We start from the raw sequence: 19,456 nt of genomic DNA on the forward strand, positions 1-19,456 counted from the left end.
AAAAATAAACCAGAGATTTCATGCTTACATTTTAGCCCAGAGCTTGGTGTGCTGAGCAAGTACATTTTTTTCATCTTTTACAATCAACGCCGGTGACATTTGGGCATCCAAACAAATTACATCACAAATATTACTGAGGGTGGGTAGGATACTGAGTGGTTTATTTGCCAGATGATTAATACATAAACAGTAGGGCAGTGTGGTTGACCTATTCTTCTTTGACTGATTTGTAGGCAATACTAAAAGACATAGCTGGAAATAGTTAAATCTTAACAGAAATGTGTGTGGCAGGGGGTTTAAATTCATTTATATTTAAAACCATCATTATGCTACTATCCAATCTGATAGAACACAAAAAACATTAGGCCAGGTTCTGTTCTCATTTATACCCATTTAAAACTTCATGCACATCTGTGTAGTTACTCCAGATTTACACTGGGGTGAGAATCTGGCCCTGGGTGTATAAATTTTTTTCTAATGTAATTAGATTTAAGAAATATGGGGGCAAGGAATATTCTTGCAAAATGCACGGAAAGCATTGATTTTCAACATAGGTTAGTTTTATTTAATTATGGAAATGTTATTAAAACCCATTTTAGTAATGCAGTGATTGAGCAACTAGGTCAGTGAAGTTTGAGAATGGAGACTGATCTGCAAATTTATTGGTATTGATACCAATCTTCCAATACTAAACAATCAATAGTATCATGAAAACAAAAGAAAACATATGACAAAACTACAGGCTAGAGTTTATACCACTCATTAACCAAACTCTTCACGGAGTTCAGTTGGTGTTTTGCTTTAAAAATGATGTTACAGTATGACCCTATGCTTCCAGGCTTATTTCCGTATATTAGAGAGTAAATACAATAAAGGGTTTCCAAGCTACCTTAAAAATTAGATTCATTAACAAAACCAGAAAGAACTTTTATGAGGCTAAATATTTTTTTTTCATTCTGAATTGGGAAGACCATTTAGTTTCTAAAATACTGTAGGTTACTTTCTAGCTAGCAAGGCATTTTGAACCTTAACTGACAAGTGAAGGATTATGAGACGATCTTGATTGTAGTTTATAAACTACAGTGATTTATAAGACATTGAGAGAAAAGGAGAGGTATTTATAAATCTGACTCTAACATTACAATAGAAAGATTAGAAGAATGGAGAAAGTTGTTTAGTTTATTGTTACTTTGCATTTATTGTTGACTTAGCAAAATCTCCTTTTCTCATGAATTTATTCTATTTTATTGTGTGTATATTTTAAAAGGTAGGATCCAAACACAAGAAAGATAAATAATTGGTGCTGAAAGTTCAGTAACTCAAAAACATTTTTCAGAAATCCTCTTCTATTGCATGTTGTTGGTTGTTTTTTGGGAGGGGTTGTTTGTTTTTTCAGGAAAAAGATGCATAATTTTTTTTTTAGCTCCTAAGCAACCATTAACATTTTAATTTATTTTCACGAGAGTCATCATAATGACACCAAGATTCAAAACTGGACTGAATTTGTGGAATGGTCAATGAAATTACACACCACACCACAGAAACACGAACCCAGGAACCAATCCATGTAGCAAACCTCGTTGCCTACTCTGTCCCCATATCTACTCTAGCGACACCACCAGAGGACCCAACCACATCAGCCACACAATCAAGGGCTCATTCACCTGCGTGTCTACTAATGTTATATATGCCATCATGTGCCCACAATGCCCCTCTGCCATGTACATTGACCAAACCGGACAGTCCCTACGTAAAAGGAATGGTAACATACAAAAGACAGTAGGAGAACACTTCAGTCTTCCTGGACATTCTATAACAGATTTAAAAGTACCTATACTTGAACAAAAAACTTAAGAAAGAGACATCAAAGAGAAACCACAGAACTAAAATTCATTTGCAAATTTAACACCATTAATTTGGGCTTGAATAGGGACTGGAAGTGGCTGGCTCATTAAAAAAGCAGCTTTACCTCTCCTGGAATTGATACCTCCTCATCAGTTATTGGGAGTGGACTACATCCACCCTGATTGAATTGGCCCTGTTAACACTGGTTCTCCACTTTTGAGGTAACTCCCTTCTCTTCATGTTTCAGGATATAATGCCTGCATCTGTAATTTTCACTCCATGCATCTGAAGAAGTGTTTTTTTACCCACAAAAGCTTATGCCCAAATAAGTCGGTTAGTCTTTAAGGTGCCACCGTACTCCTTTTTTTTTTGTGTGTGTGTGTGTGGATACAGACTAACACGGCTACCTCCTGATTCTAGAGTACTGTAACTGATTATATGATCTCAATATATATGTAGTATAGAGTCAATCCTATAGTCCTGACACAAGCAAACTGCTACTAAAGGCAAATGTAATTTTGGCTTGGTCAGGACAGTAGGATAGTGCCCCACGTCCTTACGATTTTAGGGAATGAACAGAAAAGGGTTAAGACCACAAAACTCAATTCCCCTAAATTTAAAAACAATTTAAATCCAAGCACAACTGACTGCAGCGCTGTGTTGCTCATTTTATTTCCATTTCATAGGGGGCTTAGGATTTGATTTTGTGCAAAACTAAATATAATGTAAAATGCACATATGCAACGTAGATCAAAGTAGGGCTGATTGTGAAATATTCATACAAGATAGCCCAGCGAGATTTTGTTCACAGGGGCACCTGTCAGGAGCATAAGCTTGGATACAAATCATCAAATAAGTACACGAAATCATTATTAAAATCCAGGCATACAATCAGATAGTCAGTTGTCTGAAACTACTGGACTGTAGCCAGCACACTGGCTCAACAGACTAATGCTTTAGTCTTTCCAGCTCCTCAGGGCCCTAGTTCAGTTCCTCCAGCTACTGGTCAGGTCAACTGTCTGTACCTGGTATTGACTTCCCTGGCATTTAATTCTAGGAGTAAAGCAAAAAAACAAGGGAGTCCATAAGTTCCCTTTGACCTAAGCTACAGAAACATCTGCTGGTTGAGTCATGAGCTGCTTCTTGGCCAAGTTTAACAGTAACCGATCCTGTTGTGGATCAGCTCTCTCAGCAGTAGGTGTCACTGCAATAAATAGATAGATTTCAAGAGACAGAGATACATATTCCCAGTGAAAATGCATAAACAGAATATCTCTGAGCAAACGAGATGTTTCGAAATAGGTGTATTTGCCCATTTAGATGATTTTTATCTCTATAAGTGAAAGACTAAAATTTTGCTTTCTGGGGAAAGGATATTTCACCAAGTGGGATGGCCAACAAAAAAAAAAGGCATTTTGCCATTTACTCATGTGTCACCAAGATCCTTTAATTCACATTCATCACCTCCCTGAAATCCCAGTTCTAGTTAAAGTTACATATGTTTTGAAAATTCTATCTTACAAATTAAGTCATTTTCTCTAGTGGAACAAAAGACCTAGTTATATTAAAATACACTGCATGCTCAACTACCAGTTTTAGGACTGATCAAAGATCACAAAGTTAGCCCATTTGTTAACAAATTAAGAAATAAATTCCCTACCTAACCTGCACACATAAGGAGAAAGAAAATATTTAATGGCTGTCAAAAAAAGGGAGTTCTCATCTACAGATATAACAGTAGCACATAAGTTGAAAAATCTATAACCAATTCATGTTTAAAATAGAAAATAAGATATGCCAAATGATGCTACAGACTCTTCAGCCAAGATCACACAACAATATTTTGGGCCCTTATAAAACAGTTTGTGGGGATATAAGGGTTATTCCAAGCTACTTGCTGTCAATTTAGACAGTGGACAACACCATACAACATCAAAGTTGTGGGCAATACAAGTTATTTACTACAGGTGAAACTGACATAGGTATAATCAATATATCAACTACATGCTTAAAAAATACTGCTTCAAAAAGAGAAGCAAATCTTAATTCACTTATGCATGTCTCTGATTTGCCACAGATCACTTCAGGTGATGTGATGAGATATAATCTGACATACTGCCAGTGAAATGTATAAATAACACGGTCTTACGAATTTAAAGACATCTCTCTTTTCCAAACGTGGCTAATTACTCCTACACAACAGGTACTCTTGTGGGGCTAAAGTAAGTTGCAAGTTGGCCAGCACATTTGCAATATGAGTATTTCACCGCTGTAAGAGTAGGATGAATCCATACTGCACATTTCTGGATCCCCAAATGGTCAAAGATTTTGAAACCAGATTCAGCCAAGAGGTGCCTGCATGGATGCTGCCTAAGGAAAGGTTCCACAGGCACAGAGACTATTCCTGAGTATGACAGCTACCCTCCCACCCCCCGCCGTGTTGTTAGTGACTCTGGAAAGCTGTATGAACTAATAAGTACCTCCGTCCCCTTCTGTCAGGATCTACAGCTCCATCAGAATGATCAGCACATACTGCAATGATGCTACCAGGAATAATGTCAAGGGACTGCATGGCCAAACTGCTCCATTCTGGAGGCCAATGAGCCAGCGAGCCATAGGATGGGAGGTGAAGGCATGGTGCATCTAGGAGGGGGGTGTCATGTAGAAGGTGGCACAGGGTTCAGAATAGGAGAGGGGCATGAAAAGGGTGTCTAGTTGCATGGCTTCAGGGGAGCAGTAGAGGTAGGGAGCAAAAGGAGAGGCAGAAAGGAGCTAAGTTGTTCCAGTCTTTGAAGCCAGTATATTCAGGCACCAAGTAAGCACCATTATGTCTGAAAACATGAACAATAACTGTTACAGATAAAGTAAGCACTAACTGCCGTAGCGAATTATATATAATTATGCAATTATGTAATCAATGTATAGGTAACAGATTAGATTTGAGCTGTAGGTTTAAGTAGTAAAATATAAATAGGAACATACCACAGGGGTATAGGATTAATAACTGTGTATCCCCGGTAAGTGTGTATTAGGTATATAAGTAAGATAAGGCTATAATGCAAGGCCTACAAACTTGAGGTTTGCAAGATATGTAGCCTGGCCACAGAAGGCATCAGGCCTGAAATAGTTTGGTATGACTAGATGACAGAGAGAGAACCCTGTATCAATAAAGTGTAAGATTACTGTAAAAGATGTGGTAAGTGCTGATGTTCTGGAAACTAGACAGCAATAGACTTCAAAATGTACTGAAATGTACCAGTTAATATAGCAAGATGCCTGATAGTAACATTTTGGAGGATTCTGTAATAACTCAGGTTGTTATGGTAACTCATTGATTTAGATACCAATGCAAATAAGGGGTCTGGGATAGCCTATGAAAAATGGAGCACCCTAAAATTCATAGGGTGCAGAAGTGCAAATAAGGAAAAAGGGGTTGACATTCATGCATAGTATGCATAGCATAGTGGGCGTAAAAGAAACTCAGAATAAAAGGTGTTGCCTAGCCTAAGTGAGTAGGAAAGCACATCAAGAAACACTCAACAGGATGGGCACTTGACAATCATCTTTCTCATCTCAATGTTTCCCCAGGGCATGTGAGTATGAAATCATTGATGCTGGACATTACATGGTTTGTTTCTGTCTGTATGTTTCAGTAGTCATGGCATTATTCCTGCTTAATGAAACTGTTAATAAAAGGATGTTTAATAACTTGTGAGTGTATTTATTTGTGGTCAATCTTCCTAGTGGCCTCCTAAAATCCCCAAACCTGATATTTCTAGTGGTGCTTCTCACCCAGCTGAGGCAGATACTGTGCTCCAAGGAACTTGAACCTTTGGCACAGGTCATGGTGGGTTAAGATGCTGTTGGTAATACCAACTCATCAATATTATAAAGGCTACAATGCCAAATTAATCATCTCAGAAGAGTTAAATTTTCACAGTCAGCAACATCCATAGATTGATGGTTGTATCTTTCCCCTTAGCTTTCCCCAAACAAGTGCACCCTCTCAGCAGCAGGCAAATAAACTGACCTACCTTAAAGCCAAACCTCTAGTCAATCCTCCACACAAATGTTCATCACAAAAGCTTTATTTAAACAAACCTTCCCCTACTCTAGAATCCCTCTGCCCAGCTACATACACATAGCCCTGGGGAAGTTGCCTATCCAGAATAGGATAGTGCTTTACACTCCAGTTTTTCTACCTCAGAAACGTAAGGCTTGTTGGAAATTTGTCCCCATTTTTGACAGAAAACTGCTTTTCTAACAAAACAAAAATGTTCGTGGAAAGTGCCTGCTTTCCTAACAAAAAAATTATTTTTTGTCAGAAAGCTGAAACCTTTACAACTAAAAAATTGTTAGGTTTTGGATAAAATGTTTGGTTTTCTCATTTTCATGTTTTGACAAAAGTCAATATATTCTTCTGAAAATTGAATTTGTTTTCATTTTTATCAAAATTTCCCCCCGAAAGAAAAAAAAATTTCCCAAGTAGCTCTAAGAAATACATTTTCTTAACTTCTTTCTGCTACTATAGTAAACAAAAAGGAGGATATTTCAATAGGTCCATTAATTAACCCAAACACTAAAATAGATTATACAAATTTTCCTGAATGATAAGGCCTACCATAGTGCAACTATAGTGTTTTGAGCCACTACTGTAGAATATTAAACCAGCAGAACAGTAGTATATTGTGAACACTGAGAAACTGAGGATTTCTTTAGTAGGAAAATGGCTCAAACCAGTGGAGCGTGCTACAGGAACTCATGGCTTGTCTATGGGCTAAGTGGAACCGAAATAACTAAATCAGATGTAATTCACACCTTTAATTATTTCAGTGCCAGTCTCTGTGCAGGCATCCTTTATTTTGGAATGAGTACCCTATTTAAATATAACTTAAGCCAGTAAAAAAGCAGATGTTTTAGCCAGCAGCAAACAGATTAATGCAATATATTTTCCAGATAAATGCAATAAATTATTCTAGATTCCTCTAGCTTCAGTCTTTCTGTTCTTCCCCACCATATCTAGAATGAACCATATGTCCCCATAACATTCTGTGAGATGGAATCTTCATCCCATTGACTACCCCAAGAGGGAGTTTGTCATCTATGTTCCTCTGATCACAGGCAATTGCAGAGTATATATTGGGTCCTGGGTTAATCCAAGAAAGAGTTATGGCCCTAATATATCCTCTTTCCCAACAGAAAACAGGTGAATGCCCTGCCTAGAAAACAGGTGAATGTGGGGGATATTTATCAAGCTACTTGGTGTCTTGGCAAGGATGGTATTTGGGATGTTGGACTATTGGTAAAAGTTGGTGAATCTAATGGTTTCAACACCAACAATACAGCAATCTCTTTTTCTGAAGGCACCCAAGTGCAGAAGAGGGGCCTTGACTAGATGCCTCTCCCAGCAGAGAAGTTTCCCTCTGATGGATTAGCAAATGTTCCTGTGAAACCAGGACTTTGAAGAAAGTATTCTCAGCACCTACCCACATCCAACAGAGCAACATCTATCTTCTGTCCATCCCCTAGCCTATGCACAGAACTTACTATAATGAAGGTGACTGTGTCCCCTGATTCACCATGATACTTGGTGACCCGAGATGCAGCTGGCCATGGATGTTTCCTGAAGTGTCATTGCATGCTATCTGAAATGTATTAATTTGGGGGTGAAACCTCTTTAACTGGCATATGTCCTATTCTGCAACATATTTCAGTAGCTATTCTGGAGAAGCATAATATGGATGATGAATTATCTATACTCATCCATTCCACGTTGATATTTCTGATATTTTGTATGTCATACTGCTTCATCAAGTTACCCAGTGTGACCACAATGGACAGAGACAGGGTCAAGAGCAGGAACACTTTAGCATACAGTGAGCACAGCAACAGCTGGGTACCATAACTTTGTGAAAGCTGATGCTTGAAAATCCCTGAGGCTAAGCGCTCAATTTCAAAGCATATAGGCAACATTACACAGCCAGAGCAGGGGCCAAATCTACAAACTCTTGAAAATCCTGCCACAGCCTTGAAAATGCTCCCGGTTTTAAAAGCACGCCTAACTGCACATTCTCATACCTCATTGTAAAAAATATCCCACTCTGCACTTGACTTAAATAGACATTACACCCTCTGTAACAGAGCCATGGGTAGAATCCAGATCTCCTAACTTCCAATGCTCAGTTCAGAAAGCTAGACATCTCTCTTCCACCAGACATAAATGACTGCTGTAAAAACGAGATTTTCAACATGTGCTGAACCTGCCAGCACAGAATTTTGATAGTTAAAAACATTGTTTATTCTTTGATAGTTGCCAGTCTCTCCCTCCCATTCCTCTTTCCCCACACACCTCTTCCCTCTCTCCCTTCTCCAAAACATGGACATGACAACAAGAGAGACTACAATTTAGGTTTGTCTTCTGGATAGGGGTGCAGTAGTCCATGTTCTCTTTTCCCAGTTACTGGAATGAATTTATTTTTAATGATAATTTCCAAAAAAAGAATTTGTTACAAATCCTGAGTTGGAAAGGGGATCCCAGTGAGAAAGTACAGAGAGGTTTGCAGCCATTTCAGCAGAGGTGCAAGGAGTGGAAGAGGGATGTGAAGCAGAAGGGTTGCTGGACTGCAGCAGGTGGATCAAGGGAAGATAAAGCACCTGGGCTCATGGCAGCAATGATGCCTTGTATATTTTTGATCTTCAAAAGACAGAACCCAGCAAATTCCTTGCAGAGTTCAGGGGAGAAAGAGGTGGAGGGAGGAAGCTCAACAATAATTTATAGCGACATTATTAGCAATAGATAGCAAAGTTATACTTAATTGTCACACTAGAAAAACGGAACATTGGAAAATACAAATCTCCTTTATAGTTTGGTCTTCTGGTCTGTGTATACCTCTATTGATACAATTTATCACTGCTATTGTCATTGAATGTTATTAATTGATCATTGTCATGAACAACAACAGTGGAGCTGATAACTTTAGAAGCCACTAATACTTCCTGTTACGCTTTCACATTGAGATAAGTGGTGTAGTCTTACAAATGTGTGGTTAGCAGTTGCAGTACACAGCAAAGACACACATGGCTTGATCTGCAACTGCTATAATCATATCTACCCAGCAGTCAGAGAATATTAATACAACATGCTTCCTCCTCCCCCCTCCCCAGACTACCATATTAGAGAAACAAAAATGGTCAATCAACATTGCTGCCATTAATACTATTCCTTTCAATGGCTGCTTGAGTTGGGAGACAATACTGAACATGATTGTACCAAATGCAATTGACTTTGGGAATACTCTTCTTTATTTCCCTAGCTGCTGCTGAAATGGTCTCTAACCTGCCTAACATTATTTTGCCTCATAATTTTGCCTTTCCTTCTCAATGATCTAGGGACAGGGAAATGATTGGGATATCACCAAGTCACAATAAGGGGTCAAAAACAGCCTTTGGTTACACCTGTGCCTTCCCACTGAAGTCAGTGAGGTGAAACTTGTGAGGAATGAATGTCACCCTATAATTTCATTGAAGGATCAAGCAGAGGAAACAGAATGACTATACATATCCTATATAAAAGAAGATACCAGTATAAGCAAAGATTATGGTAAAACAGTCTATGTAAATTTAAAACAGTCTATGCAATTCTGGTGTGGGCCTCCGGATCCTAACAAGATGCCAATGTAGCCCTGAGTGTTGTGTGGGCACCCTTGCTTTAGCTCTAATCATTATGAAAAAGGCACAGAAAACCTTCCAGATATGTCTAAGGTGGATAAATGAGGTTGATTGCTGCCGCTATTTTAAAATAATATAATATATTTGAAAGATATCCCTGGGATAAAAGGCCTTTACGTAATTTTTTTTGTTAATTACAGTATTCTGGGTGTCTGACTGAAAAGTCAGAGAAACGCTCTCATTCATGGCTGATAGGTGAATGGCAACAAGACTGAAATTAGGTCTGATAAATGCAGTCACAGGATGACAGACACTGGCAGGTTCAATTATGGTTGCAAAGTCAATGGGAAGAAGGACTCTGCTAACTGGAATACATTCTTAACAGCCTACTCTAGCCAAGTCTAGTAAGATTCTGACCAAACCCTTTAGCATGACTGACAGTATTCGTAGCGGCTATTGCCCTATAGTAGGCTGAGAAAAGCTGAGGAGTTCTGATCACAAAAACCATAGATTAAAATACAGTACTCTGCTATAATAGTTTAGAAAATAACATGCAAATAAACATTATGCTACTTTCACTGAGGGAATTTCAGGGGTTTTTAAGCAATGCACAGCTCTGTGACTTGAGTTCATTTTCTCTCATTCATGTTGTAAACCTTCCCTACGTTTTAATTTGAAGTACTCACACACTGAATTTTGCTCCAAATTTTTTAACCCAAAAACTCAAAGGAAATTTTTGTTGAAACCTATTTGAGTTGTTTTTGTTGCATAGCAATATTTAAACAGCAAAGCTTGCATGATTTCAGCCCTAAAACAGAGTAACTGGAAAGGTTCAAAAAGCTCAGGGGCCCTTTTAAGAAATCTGGGTTGAGTTTCGAGTGCCTGACCAAAGACATAGTGGGTGCTCTCTCATTTGTTTCAGTGGGAGATGGGGTCTCGTCACCCCATGGGATTGGGCACCAAGAGCCTCACAGCAGATGACTTTTAGGGGCTTGGGTTTCCTTTGCAAAACTCTACTCCTGAGCTGTCTGGCCAGAACTTTAACATTACATTGCATTGTTTCTAAAACTCCTCACTGGTTTCACTGGCAATTTCACCTGAGTAAGAAGTATACTGTTCCTAGGTTAAGGTTTCCCTTTTCCTGTATCTATAGTGGTACATATATTGAGTATTATTAAATCTCTTTTTTAATTAAATGTAAGTTTATCCACAATTAATGACATTTCCTAATCCGGCACAGGCCAGATATTTTGATTTGAACTGAAGAAGCATGAACAGGGCAAATTTAGTAAGTTCTAGTTTCTCATTTCTCAATGCAGATTTATCCATGTATCATAGATCTGTTTAAACAAAGCAACAGTCTCCCTTCCAGCTTTCAACTATGAGAAATATAAAAACACATTCTTTCTCAACTTTAGACCTTTGGCTTTTATTTTCCTCATGGCATTTTTATGGAAAGCATTTTGTGTTTTCAAAAGGCTTCTTTGTACTTTTTCCACATTTTCACTAAATGATGTAGAGGGGCATGTATTTAAAATATTATAATATTGAAAAATGTAGGCACTTTGAATGAGCATAGTTATTCATTTATACCCCAGCTTACAAAATGCCCATATCATGTATCCTTTATCCAAGAGCAGACGCTTTTAGCTTCAGTCACAGTGGTTAACAATATGTTATTGATATGAATTTAGGAAACTGTCAGCAAGCAGCTTAACTTTCAGCTCATCGGTTAAGGTGAATGTATGCACAAAATATACCTTTACATCTTTTGCATGAAAGCTTGCATAGATACCATTATTCTCGCCAGCTTCCGTAGTGAAGTAACAAGAAATGTAAATATTTGTCCCTTCACTAATGGCCCAGCCTTGTGCTCCATACAAAACCAAAATACTCCACTGGTTTCACTGGGAATTCAACCTGAGTAAGAAATATACTGTTGAAAAACAGGGGTGAAGTTCACCTCTCCCTGAACAAAGTAAGTGAGACTTAGGCAGGTAACTCTAGGGGCTACCCCAGCTGACAGGCAGGCCAGAGTGCTACAGTGAAATCCCTCCACAGCAGCTAAACCAGCCTATTCAGTTACTAGCCCTCTTCATTAGTTTGGGGCTCACCTAGACCCACCCCATACAGGTTTATCATAGAGTCCCTCATGCATGGAGAAGACTACCTGCAGAACCACTGCACCCAAGCTCGGTCATAAAGAATCAAAGTGGGGCTAAACTGGTGTCTGAGGCTTTGTGCATCCTCTCTTCGCTTAGGAGAACTTCACCTTAAATGCAAAAGTTACCAAGCCTTGCATTATAAACATGTAAAACTCCTCCTTTGCTTTCAACCACTTGCCACTAGAGGAAATAAAGTTAGCTCAATAAAAAAAAAGTCCAGTGTATGCAAGTTTAATTTTTAAGTCATGTTAAAGATTTTTAAAAGTTAATGAACAAATAGGAACATTAGAATTGTGAACAAGGAAACTAAATGGTACAACTCTCCAAACCTTAAGAAGCCGCTGCTTTGCAGAGGTGTTTTTAAAACTAGTTTCTACCTAGGGTTACAAGCTTTAATAATAAAGGAGTATGTTGTACTATTAGATGTTTGTCACTTGTTCTCTGACGAAGAGAAATAACAGGCTGCTGCAAGAGTTAGCACAGTTGGGTTTTGTTTTTTTTTTCAAATGATCAGAGAAAGTACCGTACTTTAAGGATGTGCCTTACTTGCTCTTAAAAGGGTAAAACTAAATATTCTTCTAGCTATTCTATGCCTGCCATATAAGTATTATGCTGTTACAGATTTCAAAAGGTTAGCTTCAATGAACCTGACATCAGTATAACCCAAAATAACCCATTCAAGAGAAAAGTAAGAAATAATTGCTGTTTTCTTTTTTTTTTTTCCTCAGCTATATTGCTATAATGATTTTGCATAACAGATTGAACAAAGTGCTGTTGTGACAGGTGGTAGAATTCAGCTAGTAAGCACAGAGACAGGGTTCAATTTAGTTTGTGAATCCTTTAATTGTTGTGCAGCTAATTAAAGAAGGTTCTTTACACTCGCAAGTGTTTACCGTTGCTAGTATGCATACATGAAAAATTAAATTGTGCCTTCAAGGGCTGAGAACTATAGAAAAATCATAGCTGATTCTGCAACATGCTTACCAGCTCAAAATAGCTGCTTTTCACAATTGGAATTTGTAAAACTTTTTGCTAAGCAAATATAGAGCTAATTAGAAGTGTTCGTTGGACCAATTAACATTTAAATAAATAAGCCATATTGCACATTTCACAGTCTTTATTTAATGATGCTTCTTAACTCTTTGGAAAGATTCCTTTAAGTACAAATAAGTTGACATAAAAATGAAAGACAAAAATAACACCATAACAGTATATTCTATGCTTTTTTCTTTTTGCCTTGAAGTCTTCACTAAAACTCTGTACCTGTTACTGGGGAGACAGGGGGGAAGGAACACAAATCTGCTTCCTTCTTTCATCTTGTCAAGTTACCTTCCCACCCCTTTGAATGCAAACAGCAAAACATATTTGATTACTATTTAAAGTGTTATGATAGCTCTGTTTGTTTACTTACGTTTTTGCCCCATGGTACAGAATCTGTTTTAGAAAAATCCTGCTTTTATCTTGTAAGATGGCCATGCCTGGCAAAGGGATGTGTGTTCTCAGAAGTGATTGCTACTGGGGCAACAACCAAAAGCAGCGGCTTTTGAGAGTTGCACATAGGAGCAGACGTGAAAGGTAAAGCATTTTTCGGTTCCACTATTAACAATCCCAACCTTTCTAAGTACAAGAACGATCGTGTTATTTTTATACCTAACCCCAAGGCCACAAATGTCTGTTTCTTAGGGGTTAAGTGATATTTTGCTTTCAAATCAAATGTCTTCTAATTTACCAGCCCCTTTTAATCATTCAGCCCCTCAAGATAGTGTCAAGCATGCATTTTCTCTCTCTCTACCCAATCTCTTTCCAACTCTTTTCCTAACATAAAGGTTACATTAAAACAGGGAAGAGGCTTCTTGTTACTTTTCTCCAAGAAGCAGTATGGTACCATGTAATCATGCTAAGAGCTAACATAGAAGGTCTCATTGTTGACCTTGGCTTTCAGCACAGAAAACCAAATTAACAAGGACCAATTAACATTTAAATAAATAAGGAAGATTAACAAAGAATACTCTGAATACCAAGAGGGGAAAAATAAAATAAAAATACAGTAACTTCCTTATTCTGAGGGAATTAAAGGCTATGGGCATGACTCTGTTTTGCTGGGGTAGGGAGGTCCAAACTGCTCCTTCCTGAGCTATCAGGGGCTGCTGCATTCCTGAGGGGAGTCAACCCCACCTGAGGGCAGCCAATGTTCTCACCATTGTCAACACTCAGGGGTTACACTGGGGAGAGCAGCTTTAAAACACACAGAAACCCCACGGAGTCCTTAGTGTGGTGACTACTGAGGGATGTGCTGAATTGGTGCTGCCAGCGGCCACCCTAACCACACAACCTTCTCAGCAAGCACCACCTATAGATCTCCCTAGCAGAAGATGACGGTGGATGCTGTGACCTTGATGTGCCTCCATGACCATCCCAGGCAGATTTTCCACTGTCAAGGGCCCTCCACATGCACAAAGGTGCAACCCTCCCAGGGGATCATATTCTGCAATCCTATTGCAATTAAAACTCCCACTGACTATTCTTCATCCAAAAACCTTCCCTTAACACAAGACTACATCCTATCAATAGTACAGGTGACCCTTGGGTCATTTTCAAAAAACTAAAATATTATTCACCATCTTGGGGGTTTGGTTCATGATGATGGTTATCGTATTCTATTTAAATACATAACAAGACAAAGATAATACTTCGCCCTTAAATAGCCCCTTCTGTCTGAGCATCTCAAAACTCTGTATAAGTATTAATGAATTTATTGTCTCAACACTCCTGTGATGTATGCATAGTAGGTAACTATTTTTCAGATGTGGAAACTGATTCATTGCAAAGTTACAGACAGAATTTTTAAAACTGATTGTGTGTATCCAACTTAAGGAGCCTCCAGCTGAACATCCAAAAACTGAAACACAGAAAATAATGGTCACTTTTGAAAATGTTCACACAACAACTTGTGCAAAGTTACAGAGGAATCTGGAGTAATGCAAGGAACACACCACAGATCTCCTGATTCCTAACCTTGTGCTTTCAACACAAGATCATAATCTGCTACATTTGGAAGGCAGATATAGATAGATCATCACACTGCTCAGTGATGGGGGGGGGGGAGGAATTATATTCTTGCTAGAAGTCAAGAAAAAGTTTTTCTGCAATTTCAAGAATACTTTTAGTTCCAGTCATCTCCAGTGCTAAATCTGAACAACAGAAAATGGGAGTTTTTTCTCCCCAAAAGAACTTCTCGCTTTTTGTTGGCATCTTTTATATAAAAAGAAGCCACGCATCGACAAGGGTCCTATTCTGACACGGGTCACGCTCCCTACCTTCCTGGCATTTGTCCTACCTTCCTGGCATTTGTCCAAGAAGGTGACAAAATGTGACTATCCCCTCTATCTATCATACCAAAGTATAGTGTTTTAGTAACTTGAACTTTTGAACATATACAAGAATATATGTTTGACAGGAACTGGTGATGATAAGGAGAGGCAATGCAAATCCAAAGGGGAATCCTGACAAAGGGGAAAATAGGTCAAGTCCAAACAAAAGTTGGGTGTGCATTAAAACTGGACCCAGACAGTTTGAATTTATGCAAGTGGCACATGTACAGCAGACAAATCAAAGGTCTTGTTGTCCTTGGGGCAATATTTACAGTAGGATGAACTGTTTTTGAACAATTTCTTCAATGTGTTAGGAAAAAATATGATTTACTTCCAACATTAAGCATGCATGTCTTCTTGTATTGCAACTTAATTTTTAAACTAATATATTTATTGTGGACAATCTTGCTCTAAACCAGTGCCTTTTAAAAAAAAAAACTTGATTCCAATGTGGTAGTTTGTAGTTTTCTGTTACAAAGCTTACAAAGAGTGAGCTAGTTAAAATGTATGGTTAAAAGAGAGAGAGAGAGGAGAAAGAGAAACACCAGTATTAAGATGGGTGTTTTCAAATACCTAGTTTGGCTGGGAAAGAGCAGGTGTCACAAAAATTCCTGTGAACAGACAACAAAATTTCTAGGGCTAAATTCAATGGTGATATAAATTACAGGGATCAGCAACCTTTGGCATGCAGCTCGCCAGGGTAAGAACCCTGTCAGGCCGGGCCTGTTTGTTTACCTTCAGCGTCGGCAGGTTTGGCCAATCGCGGTTCCCATTGGCCGCAGTTTGCCGCTCCAGGCCAATGGGGGCAGTGGGAAGCGGCACTAGCCGAGGGATGTGCTAGCCGCCACTTCCCACCACCCCCATTGGCCTGGAGCGGCAAACCGCGGCGATCGGCCGAACCTGTAGATGTGGCAGGTAAACAAACCGGCCCAGCCCACTAGGGTGCTTACCCTGGTGAGCCACGTGCGAAAGGTTGCCGATCCCTGCTCTAGTTTAAGGCTCTTAGTCCACTTATGTTCATGAATAATCTTTTTTATTTGTGGAAAACTCAGCTGATCATTGTTTCCATGACACATTTCTGGCCATTATTAACTTTTTCTTTTCTAAATGTTTAATGCGGAAGTACTGACCCACTGAAAAACACTTTGGAAGCTTTTAGTTACCCCCACTGGTAGAGGTTGGAGGCAGTGGTAAGGTACCTGAACCAACGTCAGTTATCAATCTATTTGCAGGGTTTGTAGGTTCATCTTGCCCACTTCATCCAAAAGTAGAGCCGGTTGGGAATTTTTCAATGAAACTTTTTTTTTTCAATTGAAAAAGGATGATCCATTGAAACCAAAACTGTTTGTGGGAAGGGATTGGTTTCAATTAATTTCCTGTTTAAAAAAAAAATTAAAAATCTGAAACTTCTTCTTCTGACATTTTCTAAATAAAAAAATTCCTTCTGTCAATTCAAAATGACTTTTTGTATTAAACTATACCGTGATTTAAACTATTAAAATGCACAAAAAATAGATATGAAATGAAACATTTTGAAATTATTGAGACAAAATAACTCAAGCCCAAAAAGTTTTTTGATTTTTGGTCTGCATAAATTTGTGATTTTGAGTTTTGTCCCAATATTTAAATCTCAAAAATTTTCTTAGGAGGGGAAAAAACATTTCCCACCAACTCTAACCAAAAGGAAATTGTTCTACTATGGGGCCTGAGATGAACCAGATGGTGGAAGGTTGGAAAACGCCATAAGCAGGAGACATGATCTTGTGGTTAAGGCACTGGACTTTGACTTAGAAGACCTCGTTTAAATTCCTGGCTCTGGCAGAAACTTCCTGTATGACCTAAGATAAGTCAATTTAATATCTTTGTGCCTCAGTTTCACATCTGTAAAATGGGGATAATAAATTCTTCAATTCTCCTATCCATTTGTGTCTTCTCCATTTAGATTTTAAATTCTTTGCGGTGGGGATTGTCGCTTACTTTGGGTTTGCACAGTGTCAAGCACAATGGGGCCATGATCTCAGCTGGGCCCCTTGTGGCACTACTTTACTACAAATAACTAAGAAGAGATGACTGAGTAAAGAATCTTTACCCCCATCCCAAATAAAACCCTCTGAAGTTGAAGTAAATAGCAAATAATATTAACAGCTATAAAACCACAATGTTTTGCTACCTCTTGTGGTACCTTTGCAGGGGATCAAAGACACATTCACAGCTGAATCACACTGAGAATATTAAAACAAAACTCAAAGTGAAACTCATCTGACACTGAGTTCTGCTGGTCTGGTTAGAACATGTGAGTTATACAGACTTTCAACGAAAAACTATAAACTTTTCCGCAGGATCTGTTCCTGAAATGAAGCACCGCCTGAATTGGCAAGAAAATCTTCACACAACTCCTGGTATCTAAACTTGTGCACTATTCAGTACAGTGTCAAATGTTCCTTTTAAATATAAACATCAAGGGCCTGACCCAAAGCCCATAGATGTTAACAGAAGTCTTTCCAATGACTTTGATAGGCTTTGACTGAGGTTCAAATCTTTAAACCCCTTCTATGCATGCAGGACAGAACTTGGACCACTGTATGTCATGGCCTACTGATTTAAACAACAGCCAGTTACGTGCCCCAAGCAAGAACTTATCTTCACATTTTCACTACACTTTCTGTACACTAAGGAGAACTTTTCTCCCCCTGTAAAATTTCTTCCAAAAGCTGAATAAACCACCAAAAATGATGGACACACCAGCATATCATTAAAGATAATCTGCAAAAAGTTTTAAAGAAAAAGTATTCAGCCATAATATCAGTAAAGCCAACATGGAAAATAGCCATAATCCACAGCTAACGCAATGCATTGTTCTACAATTTCTCCTACTTCTTCTTTAACAGATCCACAAGTTCTTCTCTGTTCACCTTCTTCCTGCTCAGAGATGCCTCGGTGTCGTCAATGTAACTATTGATTAGCACTGGAACAGGGAGTAGAGGAAAAGGTAAGTTCATTTTTTGCATTACTAAATGGTCCTCTATTGTTTTCTGAAGGAAAACAAAAAGTAAAACCTCAGTGGTTAAAATAAAAAGAAAGGGAGAGAAAACTCCACAGGACTTGGACTTTCTGTTACACTGAGGGTGCTCACATCACCAGCTCAGTGCATTTTGGGCCATGTCGGTGGCGTAAGAAGAAGATGATCAGAAAATAAACACAGTATAGACCTAAGAAGGAGAAAAAGAAAAAGTAATAATGTGTTGAACTAATGGCAAATTGTGGTTATTTTCCTAATCATTATGGACTTTAAAACAAAAAACACTTGCAGATTATCTTTAAGTTGCTATGGACAATGAATGCAGCTTGCTCTTGCTGGTGCACCTACACTACATTATGTGATCTGCTCCACATGCCTGGTCCGTTCCCGCAGAATGGGACTGATACCCTAAAGTAACCCTTTTCTCTGGATTCAGAGTAGCAGCCGTGTTAGTCTCTATCTGCAAAAAGAACAGGAGTGCAGCCCACTTCTTCGGATGCTGTAGCCCACGAAAGCTTATGCCCTAATAAATTTGTTAGTCTCTAAGGTGCCACAAGTACTCCTGCTCCTTTTCTCTGGAGGCAGGCAGAACACGGAAAACGTGACACACATCCATACATGCTCCCACAAACCCAGCACAAAGCAGGTACGTCTAATTTTAAGTCTACCATCATTGACATACTGAACACCTGTAAATTACTAAATACTTTTCTTCAGCTATAACCATTTCCATACAGAGAGACCTCAAGTCACAAATTATATAATAATGAGAAGTAACATACCTGCAAAATGAACATAAAACACATTTATTTTATAACCCAGTCTGCAGTCAGCTCTGTGTGTTCCCTAAATGAAGGAAAAATATAAGGAAAAGTTTAGACAGTTCCAAAAGTTTGCAATACATACTTATAAGCCTCAAGAAGAATGCCTATAAAATGAGGCCTAATGTATCTGTCCTTACATAGAACAGTGTCAAACACAAGAGCAACTGCATTGATTTACAACAAAAAAAATATTTTTCTATTGCTCTAAAAGTTCCAATTCAAATTTCTATGGGCTCCATGTTTATAGCAATGTTACTGGGCCTGCTGGTCATCCTGTAGCGTCTCCGGTCAAATGTACCTACAATTTTCCACGTCTCAGTGAGCTTGTGTTCATGCTGAACTACATTTTCCACTCTGGAGACCTGTGTAAGAATTCCTAAGGGACGCCTCCCAAAATGTGACTCAAACAGTGAGAATCCATTTGAAGGACTTCCCATACAGCAAAAAGCAGAGACCGAAGTGGTTGGTCCTAGTGGCAATGGTTAAATACATAACTAAATAAATATCTATGATGTAAAATGCATAGCATAAGCATATGGGATGCACAATATGGCCACATTAATG

General features: G+C 38.6%; 1 protein-coding gene across 5 annotated transcripts in view; it reads right to left on the bottom strand.

The window, feature by feature from the left end:
• Nucleotides 1-19,456, bottom strand: part of ZNF536 (zinc finger protein 536) — a 417,852-nt gene that overhangs the window by 241,625 nt on the left and 156,771 nt on the right. The window contains exon 1 of one of the 5 annotated variants that reach the window (XM_034788200.1): nucleotides 18,851-18,891. The exons of the other annotated variants lie outside the window; for them this stretch is intronic. The gene's annotated coding sequence lies outside the window, so the exon portion shown is untranslated. Of the gene's footprint in view, nucleotides 1-18,850; nucleotides 18,892-19,456 lie in introns of those variants that run through there. 5 annotated transcript variants of the gene reach the window in all.

Source organism: Trachemys scripta, chromosome 13 (genome assembly GCF_013100865.1).
Source record: "Trachemys scripta elegans isolate TJP31775 chromosome 13, CAS_Tse_1.0, whole genome shotgun sequence".
Classification (NCBI taxonomy): Eukaryota; Metazoa; Chordata; order Testudines; family Emydidae; genus Trachemys; species Trachemys scripta.